Genomic DNA, 19,896 nt, shown 5'->3' with positions numbered 1-19,896 from the left:
GAGCTGTCCAGGGTCCCCGCGAGGGGCGGGTTGGGGGCGGGGTGCCGGTCTCCTGGGCGGCGCTGGCGGGGGGAAGGGTGGCCGCCCCGCCTCCCCGCGCCCTCAGGGGCAGCGCGGCGGGCTTCCGCTGACGCCCTCTGGTCGCGCCGGTGGCTCCGCCTGGGTTTGGGCAAGTCGGGGCCCGGCCGGCGCCGCAGAGGTCAGGGCTCCCGCTGGGAGGCCCCTCGGGCCGGAGGGGACTCAGAGGAGCACGGGCCCGGCGGCCCGACGCCCCGACGCCTCGGGCCAAGTGCCCCGCGCCCCCCACCTCCCAGCAGCCGCATCTCCTGCGACCCATCGCCGGATCCGAGCGGCCAGGGCGGCCTGGAGTGTTCCCGGGCCGCGAGGGGAGAGCGCCCAGCCAGGCGCCCCGCCCCCATCCCCGCCCCCACCACCCCTCGTTTCCCACCGCCGCCCGCCCCGCCCCGCCTCCTCGCACCCCGGGCTGCTCCAGGCCTCCGCGCCCTGGGAGGGCAGCAGGGCGGGGCAGCGCAGGGTTTGGCTGGCCCGCTGGCCGCGCCCGAGGCGGCCGCGGCGGGAGGCAGCAGCGGGAGGAAGGCGGCAGGCCGAGCGCGGGCGCAGGGGGCGCCGGCGGCGGCGGGTGCGCGTCACAGAGGCCTGGGCGCGCGCGCGAGCCGCGGGCCGGGCGACGCGGCGCGGCTTCTTAGGGGCGCCGGCGGCAGGCGCCAGCGTCTACGGCCATACCACCCTGAACGCGCCCGATCTCGTCTGATCTCGGAAGCTAAGCAGGGTCGGGCCTGGTTAGTACTTGGATGGGAGACCGCCTGGGAATACCGGGTGCTGTAGGCTTTTGCCTCCCTCGCCTTTTGCCGCCTCCGGCCTCCGTCCTCCGCGGACGCCCCCCACCCCTCCAGCCAGCCCTCCCCCACCCCCCCCGCCACCCTCCGCACCGCGGGCCCGCCGGCGCCGCCCATGGGCAGGGCCCAACCCCTCCCCGCCCCAGCCCCACCCGTACAGCTCGCGGCCCCACCCCAACCCCAGGGCCAACGGGGCCAGCCCGGCGGGACCGGGACCGGGACCGGGACCGGGACCCCGACGCCGCACACGCCGCCCGCCGGCTCCCTCTGGCCTCGGCCTCTTCCCACCCGCTCGGCTCCCGCTCCGGTGACACCCCAGCCCTTCCCTCGGCGCCCCGCCCCCGCCGCCCCAGCCGCCGGGTAGAGTCGTCCTGTCAGGTGGAACGGATTCCACGGCGGTGCCGGGAGGCCCAAACGGGTCCCAAAGCGACCAGCCCCGCCCACCGAGGAAAGACACCTGGTCAGGCTTTTCCAGACACCGCCCGCTTCTCCAAGGACAGGGCGGACTGGGTTAGAGAGGCGCGTCTCGGGCACCTCACCCAAGACGGGATGGCTTCTGCCTTTGCTGGCGTCTGTGCCGCTGCAGGTCATCTTCTAAAACCTGGTACCCGCTCGCTTGTCCTTGAGAGGCTCATTCACAATCAACACTCCTTTCCCGACCTAAGTTTGTCCCTGTCAGTTTGTCTCGCTTTTCCTTCCAGAAGCCCCCTTCCCGGGGTGGGGGGGAGGGGGGGAGGTGGTGGGGGGGTAGGGGGGTGGGTGGGTCTGAGTTTCAAGCTCCACCTGACTGGGATCCCATTCTGCTTTCGCCTTCGGGCGGTCCTGCCTCGCTTGGAAACGCTGCTACGTTGCTCCTGGTGGATGAGCTTGCGTTCGTTTTGAGTTTGAGAACGCTGGATGCAAAGATGAGGAGTCTTGATGGCTGAGGCTTTTGGTGTCCCCTCACTCGGGGGCCTCCCTCTCTTCCCGCCTCCCCCCGCCTCCCCACCCACCCCCTCACACCCGACCCCTACCACCCCAGGGCCCCGGCCGGGCCCCGCCCCTCCAGGCCGCATCTGTCAGAGGGAGTTGAAAAGCCTCCTGACAGGACACGTCCTCCCTCAGCAGCCAGCCCTTCCTGGCTCCCTGGCTTCAGCTTTCCGTTCGCGTGGCTCGGGCAGCCTTTCGCATCTTCTTTGCACCTGCCTGTGTTTGCAACAGAGGACCGTGGCCAAGGGATCCAGGAAACCGGGAGGAGAGCTGGCTTCCGGGGAGGCGAATGGGAAGGACAGGGAGGCAGAGAGGGAGCCTTGCCTCAGAGAACGGACTTTGAACCCCGAAGGGAAAAGTCCTCCAGATAAACCACGTCTTCCCCACCGAATCCAAGAGCCATACTCGCTCGCTGTGGAAAAATGGGGACATCCCGGTCAAAGCAGGACGAGAGAGGACCCAAAGCTCCCTCCTCTCCCCGTTCAGCCATCGTCGTCCTGGGAGGGAGTCTCTCCGCGGTTCGCTTCTCCTGCCGGCCCCGTTTCCCCTCCTGCCAACCCAGCGCCTCTATCGCCTGCTCCTCGCTTCCTCGGGCTGCGGGCTGCGGGCTGCGGGCTGCGGGCTGCGGGCTGCGGGATGGGGGGGGAGGGGCGGTGCGCGTCGCTCCCTGCCAGCTCGTGCCCGGGGTGGTTCTGACGGGTCCCCGGATCTGATCTCCGAGGAGCACCTTCTGCGGGGAGAAGCGGGACTGCGTCCCTGTCAGTTTCCCGGAGCGCGGGACCGGAGCCTTGCCCCGAAACGCAGGCTCGGGAGACCGAAGTCCTGAGCTGAAACCCAAGGGCCGCCGTCTCCCGCGAGTGACGTGCCCTCCCTGAGCTGCGCTTTCCTCATCTGGTGCGAGGGGGTCCTGGAGTTCGTGCCTCCTTGCGGGGGCGAGTGCTGGTGAGAACGCAAGCGGGAAACACGGAGCGGACCGCTCAGCACGGAGCGCGGCCTCGGTGGGGGCCCGGGCCTCGGCCGCCGTCCTTCCCCACGAGCCTACTTCTTGCCGCCGAGGCTCATCCAGCACCCAGGGATCGATCGCCTGGCTGCTTCCGGCCAGACACTCTCCTAGGTGCTGGCCACCCAGCAGCCGAGAACGCGGGTGCCAATCTCGGCCTCCGGGGCGTTCGCCTCCTCGCCTCTGGGGCCGCAAGACCAGCGGTGTGCCTACGCATGCCGGCGAGAGGTGGCAGAACCTGACGAGGACACGTGCCGTGGAAAATGGAGAGCTTGGCGCCCCGGAGGGCCTCGTCGGACGTCTGTGGATGGCCGTCGCTCTCTTTGCCGAAGCCCGCCCCCTGCCCGTCTTCTCTCCGTCCCAGGGTCCCCTTTCCAGTGGGACGCAAGAAGGCCCACAGGGCCCAAACGCTGGAGACGGGCAGCGCACACAGCGCGCCCTGGGTCCCGGGGGGTGCGGCGGGAAAGCCTTGCGGCACAGAACCCTGAAGCCCAGAGGTCTCGAGACAGGGAGAGCCGGGACGTCGGCAGGCACCGACGGGCCTTCGGACGCGACTCTTCCTCCCCGTCGTCACACCGTGCTGCTCCTCCCTCCGTCCTGGGCGCGAGCGCGCTCTTGGGAAAACGGAGGCGCCTTCGTCGGTGACCTAGCGGGCGGGAGATCCCGGGCAACGTCCCCAGCGGCACTTGAGCAGAACGGGGACGCTGCGGTCGGTCGTCGGGGAGGGGCTTCTACATGTCTGGTAGATGGAGCTGCTTTCTCGTGCCAAGTTCTCTGGGCCCTGACTTTTCTGCCTGCTCCTTCTATCACCTCAGTAAGGTCGGGGGTGCCCGGCAGAAAGAGGAAAAGAGCCAGAGTGAAGAAGCGGAGAGAAAGGAACACGCAAACCCGGACGCGCACACACACAGGCACACAGACACACAGGCGCGCGCGCGCGCGCGCACACACACACACACACACACACACGCCTACACACCCACTCGCACAACACGCACACGCACACGCACACGCACACGCAAGCGCAGACAGAGCGCGCCAGCGAGCTCCGGTGCCTGTCTGTGGTTCCTGGGCGATGGCGGGGCAGCGATGCCGGGAGCCCGGGACTCCTGAGAGCCTGTCTGCGCGGCCTAGGGCCCCAGGGGTGATCGCCAGCCCCGGGGCCCCTGCCTCCTGGCCCGGGCCCAGCTCCAGCACCACCGCCCTCCTGGGGGGGAAGCGAGCTCTTGGGCAGAGCCTCTCTGGGTCAGGGTGGGTGTCTGTCTAGGTCCGTGTCTTGGATCCTCTCCGTGTCGCCGTTTCTCTGTTTCTCCGTGTCTCTGTCTCTGTCTCTGTCTCTGGGTCTCTGGGCTGGCGCCAGCAGGAGCTGTCCAGGGTCCCCGCGAGGGGCGGGTTGGGGGCGGGGTGCCGGTCTCCTGGGCGGCGCTGGCGGGGGGAAGGGTGGCCGCCCCGCCTCCCCGCGCCCTCAGGGGCAGCGCGGCGGGCTTCCGCTGACGCCCTCTGGTCGCGCCGGTGGCTCCGCCTGGGTTTGGGCAAGTCGGGGCCCGGCCGGCGCCGCAGAGGTCAGGGCTCCCGCTGGGAGGCCCCTCGGGCCGGAGGGGACTCAGAGGAGCACGGGCCCGGCGGCCCGACGCCCCGACGCCTCGGGCCAAGTGCCCCGCGCCCCCCACCTCCCAGCAGCCGCATCTCCTGCGACCCATCGCCGGATCCGAGCGGCCAGGGCGGCCTGGAGTGTTCCCGGGCCGCGAGGGGAGAGCGCCCAGCCAGGCGCCCCGCCCCCATCCCCGCCCCCACCACCCCTCGTTTCCCACCGCCGCCCGCCCCGCCCCGCCTCCTCGCACCCCGGGCTGCTCCAGGCCTCCGCGCCCTGGGAGGGCAGCAGGGCGGGGCAGCGCAGGGTTTGGCTGGCCCGCTGGCCGCGCCCGAGGCGGCCGCGGCGGGAGGCAGCAGCGGGAGGAAGGCGGCAGGCCGAGCGCGGGCGCAGGGGGCGCCGGCGGCGGCGGGTGCGCGTCACAGAGGCCTGGGCGCGCGCGCGAGCCGCGGGCCGGGCGACGCGGCGCGGCTTCTTAGGGGCGCCGGCGGCAGGCGCCAGCGTCTACGGCCATACCACCCTGAACGCGCCCGATCTCGTCTGATCTCGGAAGCTAAGCAGGGTCGGGCCTGGTTAGTACTTGGATGGGAGACCGCCTGGGAATACCGGGTGCTGTAGGCTTTTGCCTCCCTCGCCTTTTGCCGCCTCCGGCCTCCGTCCTCCGCGGACGCCCCCCACCCCTCCAGCCAGCCCTCCCCCACCCCCCCCCGCCACCCTCCGCACCGCGGGCCCGCCGGCGCCGCCCATGGGCAGGGCCCAACCCCTCCCCGCCACAGCCCAACCCTTCCAGCTCGCGGCCCCACCCGAACCCAGGGCCAATCGGGGCCAGCCCGGCGGGACCGGGACCGGGACCGGGACCGGGACCCCGACGCCGCACACGCCGCCCGCCGGCTCCCTCTGGCCTCGGCCTCTTCCCACCCGCTCGGCTCCCGCTCCGGTGACACCCCAGCCCTTCCCTCGGCGCCCCGCCCCCGCCGCCCCAGCCGCCGGGTAGAGTCGTCCTGTCAGGTGGAACGGATTCCACGGCGGTGCCGGGAGGCCCAAACGGGTCCCAAAGCGACCAGCCCCGCCCACCGAGGAAAGACACCTGGTCAGGCTTTTCCAGACACCGCCCGCTTCTCCAAGGACAGGGCGGACTGGGTTAGAGAGGCGCGTCTCGGGCACCTCACCCAAGACGGGATGGCTTCTGCCTTTGCTGGCGTCTGTGCCGCTGCAGGTCATCTTCTAAAACCTGGTACCCGCTCGCTTGTCCTTGAGAGGCTCATTCACAATCAACACTCCTTTCCCGACCTAAGTTTGTCCCTGTCAGTTTGTCTCGCTTTTCCTTCCAGAAGCCCCCTTCCCGGGGTGGGGGGGAGGGGGGGAGGTGGTGGGGGGGTAGGGGGGTGGGTGGGTCTGAGTTTCAAGCTCCACCTGACTGGGATCCCATTCTGCTTTCGCCTTCGGGCGGTCCTGCCTCGCTTGGAAACGCTGCTACGTTGCTCCTGGTGGATGAGCTTGCGTTCGTTTTGAGTTTGAGAACGCTGGATGCAAAGATGAGGAGTCTTGATGGCTGAGGCTTTTGGTGTCCCCTCACTCGGGGGCCTCCCTCTCTTCCCGCCTCCCCCCGCCTCCCCACCCACCCCCTCACACCCGACCCCTACCACCCCAGGGCCCCGGCCGGGCCCCGCCCCTCCAGGCCGCATCTGTCAGAGGGAGTTGAAAAGCCTCCTGACAGGACACGTCCTCCCTCAGCAGCCAGCCCTTCCTGGCTCCCTGGCTTCAGCTTTCCGTTCGCGTGGCTCGGGCAGCCTTTCGCATCTTCTTTGCACCTGCCTGTGTTTGCAACAGAGGACCGTGGCCAAGGGATCCAGGAAACCGGGAGGAGAGCTGGCTTCCGGGGAGGCGAATGGGAAGGACAGGGAGGCAGAGAGGGAGCCTTGCCTCAGAGAACGGACTTTGAACCCCCGAAGGGAAAAGTCCTCCAGATAAACCACGTCTTCCCCACCGAATCCAAGAGCCATACTCGCTCGCTGTGGAAAAATGGGGACATCCCGGTCAAAGCAGGACGAGAGAGGACCCAAAGCTCCCTCCTCTCCCCGTTCAGCCATCGTCGTCCTGGGAGGGAGTCTCTCCGCGGTTCGCTTCTCCTGCCGGCCCCGTTTCCCCTCCTGCCAACCCAGCGCCTCTATCGCCTGCTCCTCGCTTCCTCGGGCTGCGGGCTGCGGGCTGCGGGCTGCGGGCTGCGGGCTGCGGGATGGGGGGGGAGGGGCGGTGCGCGTCGCTCCCTGCCAGCTCGTGCCCGGGGTGGTTCTGACGGGTCCCCGGATCTGATCTCCGAGGAGCACCTTCTGCGGGGAGAAGCGGGACTGCGTCCCTGTCAGTTTCCCGGAGCGCGGGACCGGAGCCTTGCCCCGAAACGCAGGCTCGGGAGACCGAAGTCCTGAGCTGAAACCCAAGGGCCGCCGTCTCCCGCGAGTGACGTGCCCTCCCTGAGCTGCGCTTTCCTCATCTGGTGCGAGGGGGTCCTGGAGTTCGTGCCTCCTTGCGGGGGCGAGTGCTGGTGAGAACGCAAGCGGGAAACACGGAGCGGACCGCTCAGCACGGAGCGCGGCCTCGGTGGGGGCCCGGGCCTCGGCCGCCGTCCTTCCCCACGAGCCTACTTCTTGCCGCCGAGGCTCATCCAGCACCCAGGGATCGATCGCCTGGCTGCTTCCGGCCAGACACTCTCCTAGGTGCTGGCCACCCAGCAGCCGAGAACGCGGGTGCCAATCTCGGCCTCCGGGGCGTTCGCCTCCTCGCCTCTGGGGCCGCAAGACCAGCGGTGTGCCTACGCATGCCGGCGAGAGGTGGCAGAACCTGACGAGGACACGTGCCGTGGAAAATGGAGAGCTTGGCGCCCCGGAGGGCCTCGTCGGACGTCTGTGGATGGCCGTCGCTCTCTTTGCCGAAGCCCGCCCCCTGCCCGTCTTCTCTCCGTCCCAGGGTCCCCTTTCCAGTGGGACGCAAGAAGGCCCACAGGGCCCAAACGCTGGAGACGGGCAGCGCACACAGCGCGCCCTGGGTCCCGGGGGGTGCGGCGGGAAAGCCTTGCGGCACAGAACCCTGAAGCCCAGAGGTCTCGAGACAGGGAGAGCCGGGACGTCGGCAGGCACCGACGGGCCTTCGGACGCGACTCTTCCTCCCCGTCGTCACACCGTGCTGCTCCTCCCTCCGTCCTGGGCGCGAGCGCGCTCTTGGGAAAACGGAGGCGCCTTCGTCGGTGACCTAGCGGGCGGGAGATCCCGGGCAACGTCCCCAGCGGCACTTGAGCAGAACGGGGACGCTGCGGTCGGTCGTCGGGGAGGGGCTTCTACATGTCTGGTAGATGGAGCTGCTTTCTCGTGCCAAGTTCTCTGGGCCCTGACTTTTCTGCCTGCTCCTTCTATCACCTCAGTAAGGTCGGGGGTGCCCGGCAGAAAGAGGAAAAGAGCCAGAGTGAAGAAGCGGAGAGAAAGGAACACGCAAACCCGGACGCGCACACACACAGGCACACAGACACACAGGCGCGCGCGCGCGCGCACACACACACACACACACACACGCCTACACACCCACTCGCACAACACGCACACGCACACGCACACGCACACGCAAGCGCAGACAGAGCGCGCCAGCGAGCTCCGGTGCCTGTCTGTGGTTCCTGGGCGATGGCGGGGCAGCGATGCCGGGAGCCCGGGACTCCTGAGAGCCTGTCTGCGCGGCCTAGGGCCCCAGGGGTGATCGCCAGCCCCGGGGCCCCTGCCTCCTGGCCCGGGCCCAGCTCCAGCACCACCGCCCTCCTGGGGGGGAAGCGAGCTCTTGGGCAGAGCCTCTCTGGGTCAGGGTGGGTGTCTGTCTAGGTCCGTGTCTTGGATCCTCTCCGTGTCGCCGTTTCTCTGTTTCTCCGTGTCTCTGTCTCTGTCTCTGTCTCTGGGTCTCTGGGCTGGCGCCAGCAGGAGCTGTCCAGGGTCCCCGCGAGGGGCGGGTTGGGGGCGGGGTGCCGGTCTCCTGGGCGGCGCTGGCGGGGGGAAGGGTGGCCGCCCCGCCTCCCCGCGCCCTCAGGGGCAGCGCGGCGGGCTTCCGCTGACGCCCTCTGGTCGCGCCGGTGGCTCCGCCTGGGTTTGGGCAAGTCGGGGCCCGGCCGGCGCCGCAGAGGTCAGGGCTCCCGCTGGGAGGCCCCTCGGGCCGGAGGGGACTCAGAGGAGCACGGGCCCGGCGGCCCGACGCCCCGACGCCTCGGGCCAAGTGCCCCGCGCCCCCCACCTCCCAGCAGCCGCATCTCCTGCGACCCATCGCCGGATCCGAGCGGCCAGGGCGGCCTGGAGTGTTCCCGGGCCGCGAGGGGAGAGCGCCCAGCCAGGCGCCCCGCCCCCATCCCCGCCCCCACCACCCCTCGTTTCCCACCGCCGCCCGCCCCGCCCCGCCTCCTCGCACCCCGGGCTGCTCCAGGCCTCCGCGCCCTGGGAGGGCAGCAGGGCGGGGCAGCGCAGGGTTTGGCTGGCCCGCTGGCCGCGCCCGAGGCGGCCGCGGCGGGAGGCAGCAGCGGGAGGAAGGCGGCAGGCCGAGCGCGGGCGCAGGGGGCGCCGGCGGCGGCGGGTGCGCGTCACAGAGGCCTGGGCGCGCGCGCGAGCCGCGGGCCGGGCGACGCGGCGCGGCTTCTTAGGGGCGCCGGCGGCAGGCGCCAGCGTCTACGGCCATACCACCCTGAACGCGCCCGATCTCGTCTGATCTCGGAAGCTAAGCAGGGTCGGGCCTGGTTAGTACTTGGATGGGAGACCGCCTGGGAATACCGGGTGCTGTAGGCTTTTGCCTCCCTCGCCTTTTGCCGCCTCCGGCCTCCGTCCTCCGCGGACGCCCCCCACCCCTCCAGCCAGCCCTCCCCCACCCCCCCCGCCACCCTCCGCACCGCGGGCCCGCCGGCGCCGCCCATGGGCAGGGCCCAACCCCTCCCCGCCACAGCCCAACCCTTCCAGCTCGCGGCCCCACCCGAACCCAGGGCCAATCGGGGCCAGCCCGGCGGGACCGGGACCGGGACCGGGACCGGGACCCCGACGCCGCACACGCCGCCCGCCGGCTCCCTCTGGCCTCGGCCTCTTCCCACCCGCTCGGCTCCCGCTCCGGTGACACCCCAGCCCTTCCCTCGGCGCCCCGCCCCCGCCGCCCCAGCCGCCGGGTAGAGTCGTCCTGTCAGGTGGAACGGATTCCACGGCGGTGCCGGGAGGCCCAAACGGGTCCCAAAGCGACCAGCCCCGCCCACCGAGGAAAGACACCTGGTCAGGCTTTTCCAGACACCGCCCGCTTCTCCAAGGACAGGGCGGACTGGGTTAGAGAGGCGCGTCTCGGGCACCTCACCCAAGACGGGATGGCTTCTGCCTTTGCTGGCGTCTGTGCCGCTGCAGGTCATCTTCTAAAACCTGGTACCCGCTCGCTTGTCCTTGAGAGGCTCATTCACAATCAACACTCCTTTCCCGACCTAAGTTTGTCCCTGTCAGTTTGTCTCGCTTTTCCTTCCAGAAGCCCCCTTCCCGGGGTGGGGGGGAGGGGGGGAGGTGGTGGGGGGGTAGGGGGGTGGGTGGGTCTGAGTTTCAAGCTCCACCTGACTGGGATCCCATTCTGCTTTCGCCTTCGGGCGGTCCTGCCTCGCTTGGAAACGCTGCTACGTTGCTCCTGGTGGATGAGCTTGCGTTCGTTTTGAGTTTGAGAACGCTGGATGCAAAGATGAGGAGTCTTGATGGCTGAGGCTTTTGGTGTCCCCTCACTCGGGGGCCTCCCTCTCTTCCCGCCTCCCCCCGCCTCCCCACCCACCCCCTCACACCCGACCCCTACCACCCCAGGGCCCCGGCCGGGCCCCGCCCCTCCAGGCCGCATCTGTCAGAGGGAGTTGAAAAGCCTCCTGACAGGACACGTCCTCCCTCAGCAGCCAGCCCTTCCTGGCTCCCTGGCTTCAGCTTTCCGTTCGCGTGGCTCGGGCAGCCTTTCGCATCTTCTTTGCACCTGCCTGTGTTTGCAACAGAGGACCGTGGCCAAGGGATCCAGGAAACCGGGAGGAGAGCTGGCTTCCGGGGAGGCGAATGGGAAGGACAGGGAGGCAGAGAGGGAGCCTTGCCTCAGAGAACGGACTTTGAACCCCCGAAGGGAAAAGTCCTCCAGATAAACCACGTCTTCCCCACCGAATCCAAGAGCCATACTCGCTCGCTGTGGAAAAATGGGGACATCCCGGTCAAAGCAGGACGAGAGAGGACCCAAAGCTCCCTCCTCTCCCCGTTCAGCCATCGTCGTCCTGGGAGGGAGTCTCTCCGCGGTTCGCTTCTCCTGCCGGCCCCGTTTCCCCTCCTGCCAACCCAGCGCCTCTATCGCCTGCTCCTCGCTTCCTCGGGCTGCGGGCTGCGGGCTGCGGGCTGCGGGCTGCGGGCTGCGGGATGGGGGGGGAGGGGCGGTGCGCGTCGCTCCCTGCCAGCTCGTGCCCGGGGTGGTTCTGACGGGTCCCCGGATCTGATCTCCGAGGAGCACCTTCTGCGGGGAGAAGCGGGACTGCGTCCCTGTCAGTTTCCCGGAGCGCGGGACCGGAGCCTTGCCCCGAAACGCAGGCTCGGGAGACCGAAGTCCTGAGCTGAAACCCAAGGGCCGCCGTCTCCCGCGAGTGACGTGCCCTCCCTGAGCTGCGCTTTCCTCATCTGGTGCGAGGGGGTCCTGGAGTTCGTGCCTCCTTGCGGGGGCGAGTGCTGGTGAGAACGCAAGCGGGAAACACGGAGCGGACCGCTCAGCACGGAGCGCGGCCTCGGTGGGGGCCCGGGCCTCGGCCGCCGTCCTTCCCCACGAGCCTACTTCTTGCCGCCGAGGCTCATCCAGCACCCAGGGATCGATCGCCTGGCTGCTTCCGGCCAGACACTCTCCTAGGTGCTGGCCACCCAGCAGCCGAGAACGCGGGTGCCAATCTCGGCCTCCGGGGCGTTCGCCTCCTCGCCTCTGGGGCCGCAAGACCAGCGGTGTGCCTACGCATGCCGGCGAGAGGTGGCAGAACCTGACGAGGACACGTGCCGTGGAAAATGGAGAGCTTGGCGCCCCGGAGGGCCTCGTCGGACGTCTGTGGATGGCCGTCGCTCTCTTTGCCGAAGCCCGCCCCCTGCCCGTCTTCTCTCCGTCCCAGGGTCCCCTTTCCAGTGGGACGCAAGAAGGCCCACAGGGCCCAAACGCTGGAGACGGGCAGCGCACACAGCGCGCCCTGGGTCCCGGGGGGTGCGGCGGGAAAGCCTTGCGGCACAGAACCCTGAAGCCCAGAGGTCTCGAGACAGGGAGAGCCGGGACGTCGGCAGGCACCGACGGGCCTTCGGACGCGACTCTTCCTCCCCGTCGTCACACCGTGCTGCTCCTCCCTCCGTCCTGGGCGCGAGCGCGCTCTTGGGAAAACGGAGGCGCCTTCGTCGGTGACCTAGCGGGCGGGAGATCCCGGGCAACGTCCCCAGCGGCACTTGAGCAGAACGGGGACGCTGCGGTCGGTCGTCGGGGAGGGGCTTCTACATGTCTGGTAGATGGAGCTGCTTTCTCGTGCCAAGTTCTCTGGGCCCTGACTTTTCTGCCTGCTCCTTCTATCACCTCAGTAAGGTCGGGGGTGCCCGGCAGAAAGAGGAAAAGAGCCAGAGTGAAGAAGCGGAGAGAAAGGAACACGCAAACCCGGACGCGCACACACACAGGCACACAGACACACAGGCGCGCGCGCGCGCACACACACACACACACACACACACGCCTACACACCCACTCGCACAACACGCACACGCACACGCACACGCACACGCAAGCGCAGACAGAGCGCGCCAGCGAGCTCCGGTGCCTGTCTGTGGTTCCTGGGCGATGGCGGGGCAGCGATGCCGGGAGCCCGGGACTCCTGAGAGCCTGTCTGCGCGGCCTAGGGCCCCAGGGGTGATCGCCAGCCCCGGGGCCCCTGCCTCCTGGCCCGGGCCCAGCTCCAGCACCACCGCCCTCCTGGGGGGGAAGCGAGCTCTTGGGCAGAGCCTCTCTGGGTCAGGGTGGGTGTCTGTCTAGGTCCGTGTCTTGGATCCTCTCCGTGTCGCCGTTTCTCTGTTTCTCCGTGTCTCTGTCTCTGTCTCTGTCTCTGGGTCTCTGGGCTGGCGCCAGCAGGAGCTGTCCAGGGTCCCCGCGAGGGGCGGGTTGGGGGCGGGGTGCCGGTCTCCTGGGCGGCGCTGGCGGGGGGAAGGGTGGCCGCCCCGCCTCCCCGCGCCCTCAGGGGCAGCGCGGCGGGCTTCCGCTGACGCCCTCTGGTCGCGCCGGTGGCTCCGCCTGGGTTTGGGCAAGTCGGGGCCCGGCCGGCGCCGCAGAGGTCAGGGCTCCCGCTGGGAGGCCCCTCGGGCCGGAGGGGACTCAGAGGAGCACGGGCCCGGCGGCCCGACGCCCCGACGCCTCGGGCCAAGTGCCCCGCGCCCCCCACCTCCCAGCAGCCGCATCTCCTGCGACCCATCGCCGGATCCGAGCGGCCAGGGCGGCCTGGAGTGTTCCCGGGCCGCGAGGGGAGAGCGCCCAGCCAGGCGCCCCGCCCCCATCCCCGCCCCCACCACCCCTCGTTTCCCACCGCCGCCCGCCCCGCCCCGCCTCCTCGCACCCCGGGCTGCTCCAGGCCTCCGCGCCCTGGGAGGGCAGCAGGGCGGGGCAGCGCAGGGTTTGGCTGGCCCGCTGGCCGCGCCCGAGGCGGCCGCGGCGGGAGGCAGCAGCGGGAGGAAGGCGGCAGGCCGAGCGCGGGCGCAGGGGGCGCCGGCGGCGGCGGGTGCGCGTCACAGAGGCCTGGGCGCGCGCGCGAGCCGCGGGCCGGGCGACGCGGCGCGGCTTCTTAGGGGCGCCGGCGGCAGGCGCCAGCGTCTACGGCCATACCACCCTGAACGCGCCCGATCTCGTCTGATCTCGGAAGCTAAGCAGGGTCGGGCCTGGTTAGTACTTGGATGGGAGACCGCCTGGGAATACCGGGTGCTGTAGGCTTTTGCCTCCCTCGCCTTTTGCCGCCTCCGGCCTCCGTCCTCCGCGGACGCCCCCCACCCCTCCAGCCAGCCCTCCCCCACCCCCCCCCGCCACCCTCCGCACCGCGGGCCCGCCGGCGCCGCCCATGGGCAGGGCCCAACCCCTCCCCGCCACAGCCCAACCCTTCCAGCTCGCGGCCCCACCCGAACCCAGGGCCAATCGGGGCCAGCCCGGCGGGACCGGGACCGGGACCGGGACTGGGACCCCGACGCCGCACACGGCGCCCGCCGGCTCCCTCTGGCCTCGGCCTCTTCCCACCCGCTCGGCTCCCGCTCCGGTGACACCCCAGCCCTTCCCTCGGCGCCCCGCCCCCGCCGCCCCAGCCGCCGGGTAGAGTCGTCCTGTCAGGTGGAACGGATTCCACGGCGGTGCCGGGAGGCCCAAACGGGTCCCAAAGCGACCAGCCCCGCCCACCGAGGAAAGACACCTGGTCAGGCTTTTCCAGACACCGCCCGCTTCTCCAAGGACAGGGCGGACTGGGTTAGAGAGGCGCGTCTCGGGCACCTCACCCAAGACGGGATGGCTTCTGCCTTTGCTGGCGTCTGTGCCGCTGCAGGTCATCTTCTAAAACCTGGTACCCGCTCGCTTGTCCTTGAGAGGCTCATTCACAATCAACACTCCTTTCCCGACCTAAGTTTGTCCCTGTCAGTTTGTCTCGCTTTTCCTTCCAGAAGCCCCCTTCCCGGGGTGGGGGGGAGGGGGGGAGGTGGTGGGGGGGTAGGGGGGTGGGTGGGTCTGAGTTTCAAGCTCCACCTGACTGGGATCCCATTCTGCTTTCGCCTTCGGGCGGTCCTGCCTCGCTTGGAAACGCTGCTACGTTGCTCCTGGTGGATGAGCTTGCGTTCGTTTTGAGTTTGAGAACGCTGGATGCAAAGATGAGGAGTCTTGATGGCTGAGGCTTTTGGTGTCCCCTCACTCGGGGGCCTCCCTCTCTTCCCGCCTCCCCCCGCCTCCCCACCCACCCCCTCACACCCGACCCCTACCACCCCAGGGCCCCGGCCGGGCCCCGCCCCTCCAGGCCGCATCTGTCAGAGGGAGTTGAAAAGCCTCCTGACAGGACACGTCCTCCCTCAGCAGCCAGCCCTTCCTGGCTCCCTGGCTTCAGCTTTCCGTTCGCGTGGCTCGGGCAGCCTTTCGCATCTTCTTTGCACCTGCCTGTGTTTGCAACAGAGGACCGTGGCCAAGGGATCCAGGAAACCGGGAGGAGAGCTGGCTTCCGGGGAGGCGAATGGGAAGGACAGGGAGGCAGAGAGGGAGCCTTGCCTCAGAGAACGGACTTTGAACCCCCGAAGGGAAAAGTCCTCCAGATAAACCACGTCTTCCCCACCGAATCCAAGAGCCATACTCGCTCGCTGTGGAAAAATGGGGACATCCCGGTCAAAGCAGGACGAGAGAGGACCCAAAGCTCCCTCCTCTCCCCGTTCAGCCATCGTCGTCCTGGGAGGGAGTCTCTCCGCGGTTCGCTTCTCCTGCCGGCCCCGTTTCCCCTCCTGCCAACCCAGCGCCTCTATCGCCTGCTCCTCGCTTCCTCGGGCTGCGGGCTGCGGGCTGCGGGCTGCGGGCTGCGGGCTGCGGGATGGGGGGGGAGGGGCGGTGCGCGTCGCTCCCTGCCAGCTCGTGCCCGGGGTGGTTCTGACGGGTCCCCGGATCTGATCTCCGAGGAGCACCTTCTGCGGGGAGAAGCGGGACTGCGTCCCTGTCAGTTTCCCGGAGCGCGGGACCGGAGCCTTGCCCCGAAACGCAGGCTCGGGAGACCGAAGTCCTGAGCTGAAACCCAAGGGCCGCCGTCTCCCGCGAGTGACGTGCCCTCCCTGAGCTGCGCTTTCCTCATCTGGTGCGAGGGGGTCCTGGAGTTCGTGCCTCCTTGCGGGGGCGAGTGCTGGTGAGAACGCAAGCGGGAAACACGGAGCGGACCGCTCAGCACGGAGCGCGGCCTCGGTGGGGGCCCGGGCCTCGGCCGCCGTCCTTCCCCACGAGCCTACTTCTTGCCGCCGAGGCTCATCCAGCACCCAGGGATCGATCGCCTGGCTGCTTCCGGCCAGACACTCTCCTAGGTGCTGGCCACCCAGCAGCCGAGAACGCGGGTGCCAATCTCGGCCTCCGGGGCGTTCGCCTCCTCGCCTCTGGGGCCGCAAGACCAGCGGTGTGCCTACGCATGCCGGCGAGAGGTGGCAGAACCTGACGAGGACACGTGCCGTGGAAAATGGAGAGCTTGGCGCCCCGGAGGGCCTCGTCGGACGTCTGTGGATGGCCGTCGCTCTCTTTGCCGAAGCCCGCCCCCTGCCCGTCTTCTCTCCGTCCCAGGGTCCCCTTTCCAGTGGGACGCAAGAAGGCCCACAGGGCCCAAACGCTGGAGACGGGCAGCGCACACAGCGCGCCCTGGGTCCCGGGGGGTGCGGCGGGAAAGCCTTGCGGCACAGAACCCTGAAGCCCAGAGGTCTCGAGACAGGGAGAGCCGGGACGTCGGCAGGCACCGACGGGCCTTCGGACGCGACTCTTCCTCCCCGTCGTCACACCGTGCTGCTCCTCCCTCCGTCCTGGGCGCGAGCGCGCTCTTGGGAAAACGGAGGCGCCTTCGTCGGTGACCTAGCGGGCGGGAGATCCCGGGCAACGTCCCCAGCGGCACTTGAGCAGAACGGGGACGCTGCGGTCGGTCGTCGGGGAGGGGCTTCTACATGTCTGGTAGATGGAGCTGCTTTCTCGTGCCAAGTTCTCTGGGCCCTGACTTTTCTGCCTGCTCCTTCTATCACCTCAGTAAGGTCGGGGGTGCCCGGCAGAAAGAGGAAAAGAGCCAGAGTGAAGAAGCGGAGAGAAAGGAACACGCAAACCCGGACGCGCACACACACAGGCACACAGACACACAGGCGCGCGCGCGCGCGCACACACACACACACACACACACACGCCTACACACCCACTCGCACAACACGCACACGCACACGCACACGCACACGCAAGCGCAGACAGAGCGCGCCAGCGAGCTCCGGTGCCTGTCTGTGGTTCCTGGGCGATGGCGGGGCAGCGATGCCGGGAGCCCGGGACTCCTGAGAGCCTGTCTGCGCGGCCTAGGGCCCCAGGGGTGATCGCCAGCCCCGGGGCCCCTGCCTCCTGGCCCGGGCCCAGCTCCAGCACCACCGCCCTCCTGGGGGGGAAGCGAGCTCTTGGGCAGAGCCTCTCTGGGTCAGGGTGGGTGTCTGTCTAGGTCCGTGTCTTGGATCCTCTCCGTGTCGCCGTTTCTCTGTTTCTCCGTGTCTCTGTCTCTGTCTCTGTCTCTGGGTCTCTGGGCTGGCGCCAGCAGGAGCTGTCCAGGGTCCCCGCGAGGGGCGGGTTGGGGGCGGGGTGCCGGTCTCCTGGGCGGCGCTGGCGGGGGGAAGGGTGGCCGCCCCGCCTCCCCGCGCCCTCAGGGGCAGCGCGGCGGGCTTCCGCTGACGCCCTCTGGTCGCGCCGGTGGCTCCGCCTGGGTTTGGGCAAGTCGGGGCCCGGCCGGCGCCGCAGAGGTCAGGGCTCCCGCTGGGAGGCCCCTCGGGCCGGAGGGGACTCAGAGGAGCACGGGCCCGGCGGCCCGACGCCCCGACGCCTCGGGCCAAGTGCCCCGCGCCCCCCACCTCCCAGCAGCCGCATCTCCTGCGACCCATCGCCGGATCCGAGCGGCCAGGGCGGCCTGGAGTGTTCCCGGGCCGCGAGGGGAGAGCGCCCAGCCAGGCGCCCCGCCCCCATCCCCGCCCCCACCACCCCTCGTTTCCCACCGCCGCCCGCCCCGCCCCGCCTCCTCGCACCCCGGGCTGCTCCAGGCCTCCGCGCCCTGGGAGGGCAGCAGGGCGGGGCAGCGCAGGGTTTGGCTGGCCCGCTGGCCGCGCCCGAGGCGGCCGCGGCGGGAGGCAGCAGCGGGAGGAAGGCGGCAGGCCGAGCGCGGGCGCAGGGGGCGCCGGCGGCGGCGGGTGCGCGTCACAGAGGCCTGGGCGCGCGCGCGAGCCGCGGGCCGGGCGACGCGGCGCGGCTTCTTAGGGGCGCCGGCGGCAGGCGCCAGCGTCTACGGCCATACCACCCTGAACGCGCCCGATCTCGTCTGATCTCGGAAGCTAAGCAGGGTCGGGCCTGGTTAGTACTTGGATGGGAGACCGCCTGGGAATACCGGGTGCTGTAGGCTTTTGCCTCCCTCGCCTTTTGCCGCCTCCGGCCTCCGTCCTCCGCGGACGCCCCCCACCCCTCCAGCCAGCCCTCCCCCACCCCCCCCCGCCACCCTCCGCACCGCGGGCCCGCCGGCGCCGCCCATGGGCAGGGCCCAACCCCTCCCCGCCACAGCCCAACCCTTCCAGCTCGCGGCCCCACCCGAACCCAGGGCCAATCGGGGCCAGCCCGGCGGGACCGGGACCGGGACCGGGACCGGGACCCCGACGCCGCACACGCCGCCCGCCGGCTCCCTCTGGCCTCGGCCTCTTCCCACCCGCTCGGCTCCCGCTCCGGTGACACCCCAGCCCTTCCCTCGGCGCCCCGCCCCCCGCCGCCCCAGCCGCCGGGTAGAGTCGTCCTGTCAGGTGGAACGGATTCCACGGCGGTGCCGGGAGGCCCAAACGGGTCCCAAAGCGACCAGCCCCGCCCACCGAGGAAAGACACCTGGTCAGGCTTTTCCAGACACCGCCCGCTTCTCCAAGGACAGGGCGGACTGGGTTAGAGAGGCGCGTCTCGGGCACCTCACCCAAGACGGGATGGCTTCTGCCTTTGCTGGCGTCTGTGCCGCTGCAGGTCATCTTCTAAAACCTGGTACCCGCTCGCTTGTCCTTGAGAGGCTCATTCACAATCAACACTCCTTTCCCGACCTAAGTTTGTCCCTGTCAGTTTGTCTCGCTTTTCCTTCCAGAAGCCCCCTTCCCGGGGTGGGGGGGAGGGGGGGAGGTGGTGGGGGGGTAGGGGGGTGGGTGGGTCTGAGTTTCAAGCTCCACCTGACTGGGATCCCATTCTGCTTTCGCCTTCGGGCGGTCCTGCCTCGCTTGGAAACGCTGCTACGTTGCTCCTGGTGGATGAGCTTGCGTTCGTTTTGAGTTTGAGAACGCTGGATGCAAAGATGAGGAGTCTTGATGGCTGAGGCTTTTGGTGTCCCCTCACTCGGGGGCCTCCCTCTCTTCCCGCCTCCCCCCGCCTCCCCACCCACCCCCTCACACCCGACCCCTACCACCCCAGGGCCCCGGCCGGGCCCCGCCCCTCCAGGCCGCATCTGTCAGAGGGAGTTGAAAAGCCTCCTGACAGGACACGTCCTCCCTCAGCAGCCAGCCCTTCCTGGCTCCCTGGCTTCAGCTTTCCGTTCGCGTGGCTCGGGCAGCCTTTCGCATCTTCTTTGCACCTGCCTGTGTTTGCAACAGAGGACCGTGGCCAAGGGATCCAGGAAACCGGGAGGAGAGCTGGCTTCCGGGGAGGCGAATGGGAAGGACAGGGAGGCAGAGAGGGAGCCTTGCCTCAGAGAACGGACTTTGAACCCCCGAAGGGAAAAGTCCTCCAGATAAACCACGTCTTCCCCACCGAATCCAAGAGCCATACTCGCTCGCTGTGGAAAAATGGGGACATCCCGGTCAAAGCAGGACGAGAGAGGACCCAAAGCTCCCTCCTCTCCCCGTTCAGCCATCGTCGTCCTGGGAGGGAGTCTCTCCGCGGTTCGCTTCTCCTGCCGGCCCCGTTTCCCCTCCTGCCAACCCAGCGCCTCTATCGCCTGCTCCTCGCTTCCTCGGGCTGCGGGCTGCGGGCTGCGGGCTGCGGGCTGCGGGCTGCGGGATGGGGGGGGAGGGGCGGTGCGCGTCGCTCCCTGCCAGCTCGTGCCCGGGGTGGTTCTGACGGGTCCCCGGATCTGATCTCCGAGGAGCACCTTCTGCGGGGAGAAGCGGGACTGCGTCCCTGTCAGTTTCCCGGAGCGCGGGACCGGAGCCTTGCCCCGAAACGCAGGCTCGGGAGACCGAAGTCCTGAGCTGAAACCCAAGGGCCGCCGTCTCCCGCGAGTGACGTGCCCTCCCTGAGCTGCGCTTTCCTCATCTGGTGCGAGGGGGTCCTGGAGTTCGTGCCTCCTTGCGGGGGCGAGTGCTGGTGAGAACGCAAGCGGGAAACACGGAGCGGACCGCTCAGCACGGAGCGCGGCCTCGGTGGGGGCCCGGGCCTCGGCCGCCGTCCTTCCCCACGAGCCTACTTCTTGCCGCCGAGGCTCATCCAGCACCCAGGGATCGATCGCCTGGCTGCTTCCGGCCAGACACTCTCCTAGGTGCTGGCCACCCAGCAGCCGAGAACGCGGGTGCCAATCTCGGCCTCCGGGGCGTTCGCCTCCTCGCCTCTGGGGCCGCAAGACCAGCGGTGTGCCTACGCATGCCGGCGAGAGGTGGCAGAACCTGACGAGGACACGTGCCGTGGAAAATGGAGAGCTTGGCGCCCCGGAGGGCCTCGTCGGACGTCTGTGGATGGCCGTCGCTCTCTTTGCC

At 69.9% G+C, this 19,896-nt stretch overlaps 5 non-coding genes across 5 annotated transcripts; all 5 read left to right on the top strand.

The window, feature by feature from the left end:
* Nucleotides 1-730: 730 nt before the first annotated feature.
* LOC138922231 (5S ribosomal RNA) lies at nucleotides 731-849 on the top strand. Its single transcript, XR_011435296.1, has one exon. It is a non-coding gene; the product is annotated as a 5S ribosomal RNA (ribosomal RNA).
* A 4,067-nt stretch (nucleotides 850-4,916) lies between these two features.
* LOC138922230 (5S ribosomal RNA) lies at nucleotides 4,917-5,035 on the top strand. The gene has a single exon (XR_011435295.1). It is a non-coding gene; the product is annotated as a 5S ribosomal RNA (ribosomal RNA).
* A 4,065-nt stretch (nucleotides 5,036-9,100) lies between these two features.
* LOC138922229 (5S ribosomal RNA) lies at nucleotides 9,101-9,219 on the top strand. The gene has a single exon (XR_011435294.1). It is a non-coding gene; the product is annotated as a 5S ribosomal RNA (ribosomal RNA).
* A 4,064-nt stretch (nucleotides 9,220-13,283) lies between these two features.
* Nucleotides 13,284-13,402, top strand: LOC138922228 (5S ribosomal RNA). Its single transcript, XR_011435293.1, has one exon. It is a non-coding gene; the product is annotated as a 5S ribosomal RNA (ribosomal RNA).
* A 4,067-nt stretch (nucleotides 13,403-17,469) lies between these two features.
* LOC138922227 (5S ribosomal RNA) lies at nucleotides 17,470-17,588 on the top strand. The gene has a single exon (XR_011435292.1). It is a non-coding gene; the product is annotated as a 5S ribosomal RNA (ribosomal RNA).
* The last annotated feature ends 2,308 nt before the right edge of the window (nucleotides 17,589-19,896 follow it).

Source organism: Equus caballus, unplaced genomic scaffold, assembly GCF_041296265.1.
Source record: "Equus caballus isolate H_3958 breed thoroughbred unplaced genomic scaffold, TB-T2T haplotype2-0000672, whole genome shotgun sequence".
In the NCBI taxonomy this organism is placed as follows: Eukaryota; Metazoa; Chordata; class Mammalia; order Perissodactyla; family Equidae; genus Equus; species Equus caballus.
Note: the sequence above shows the minus strand (reverse complement) of the source record. Positions and strands in the feature narration are given on the sequence as shown.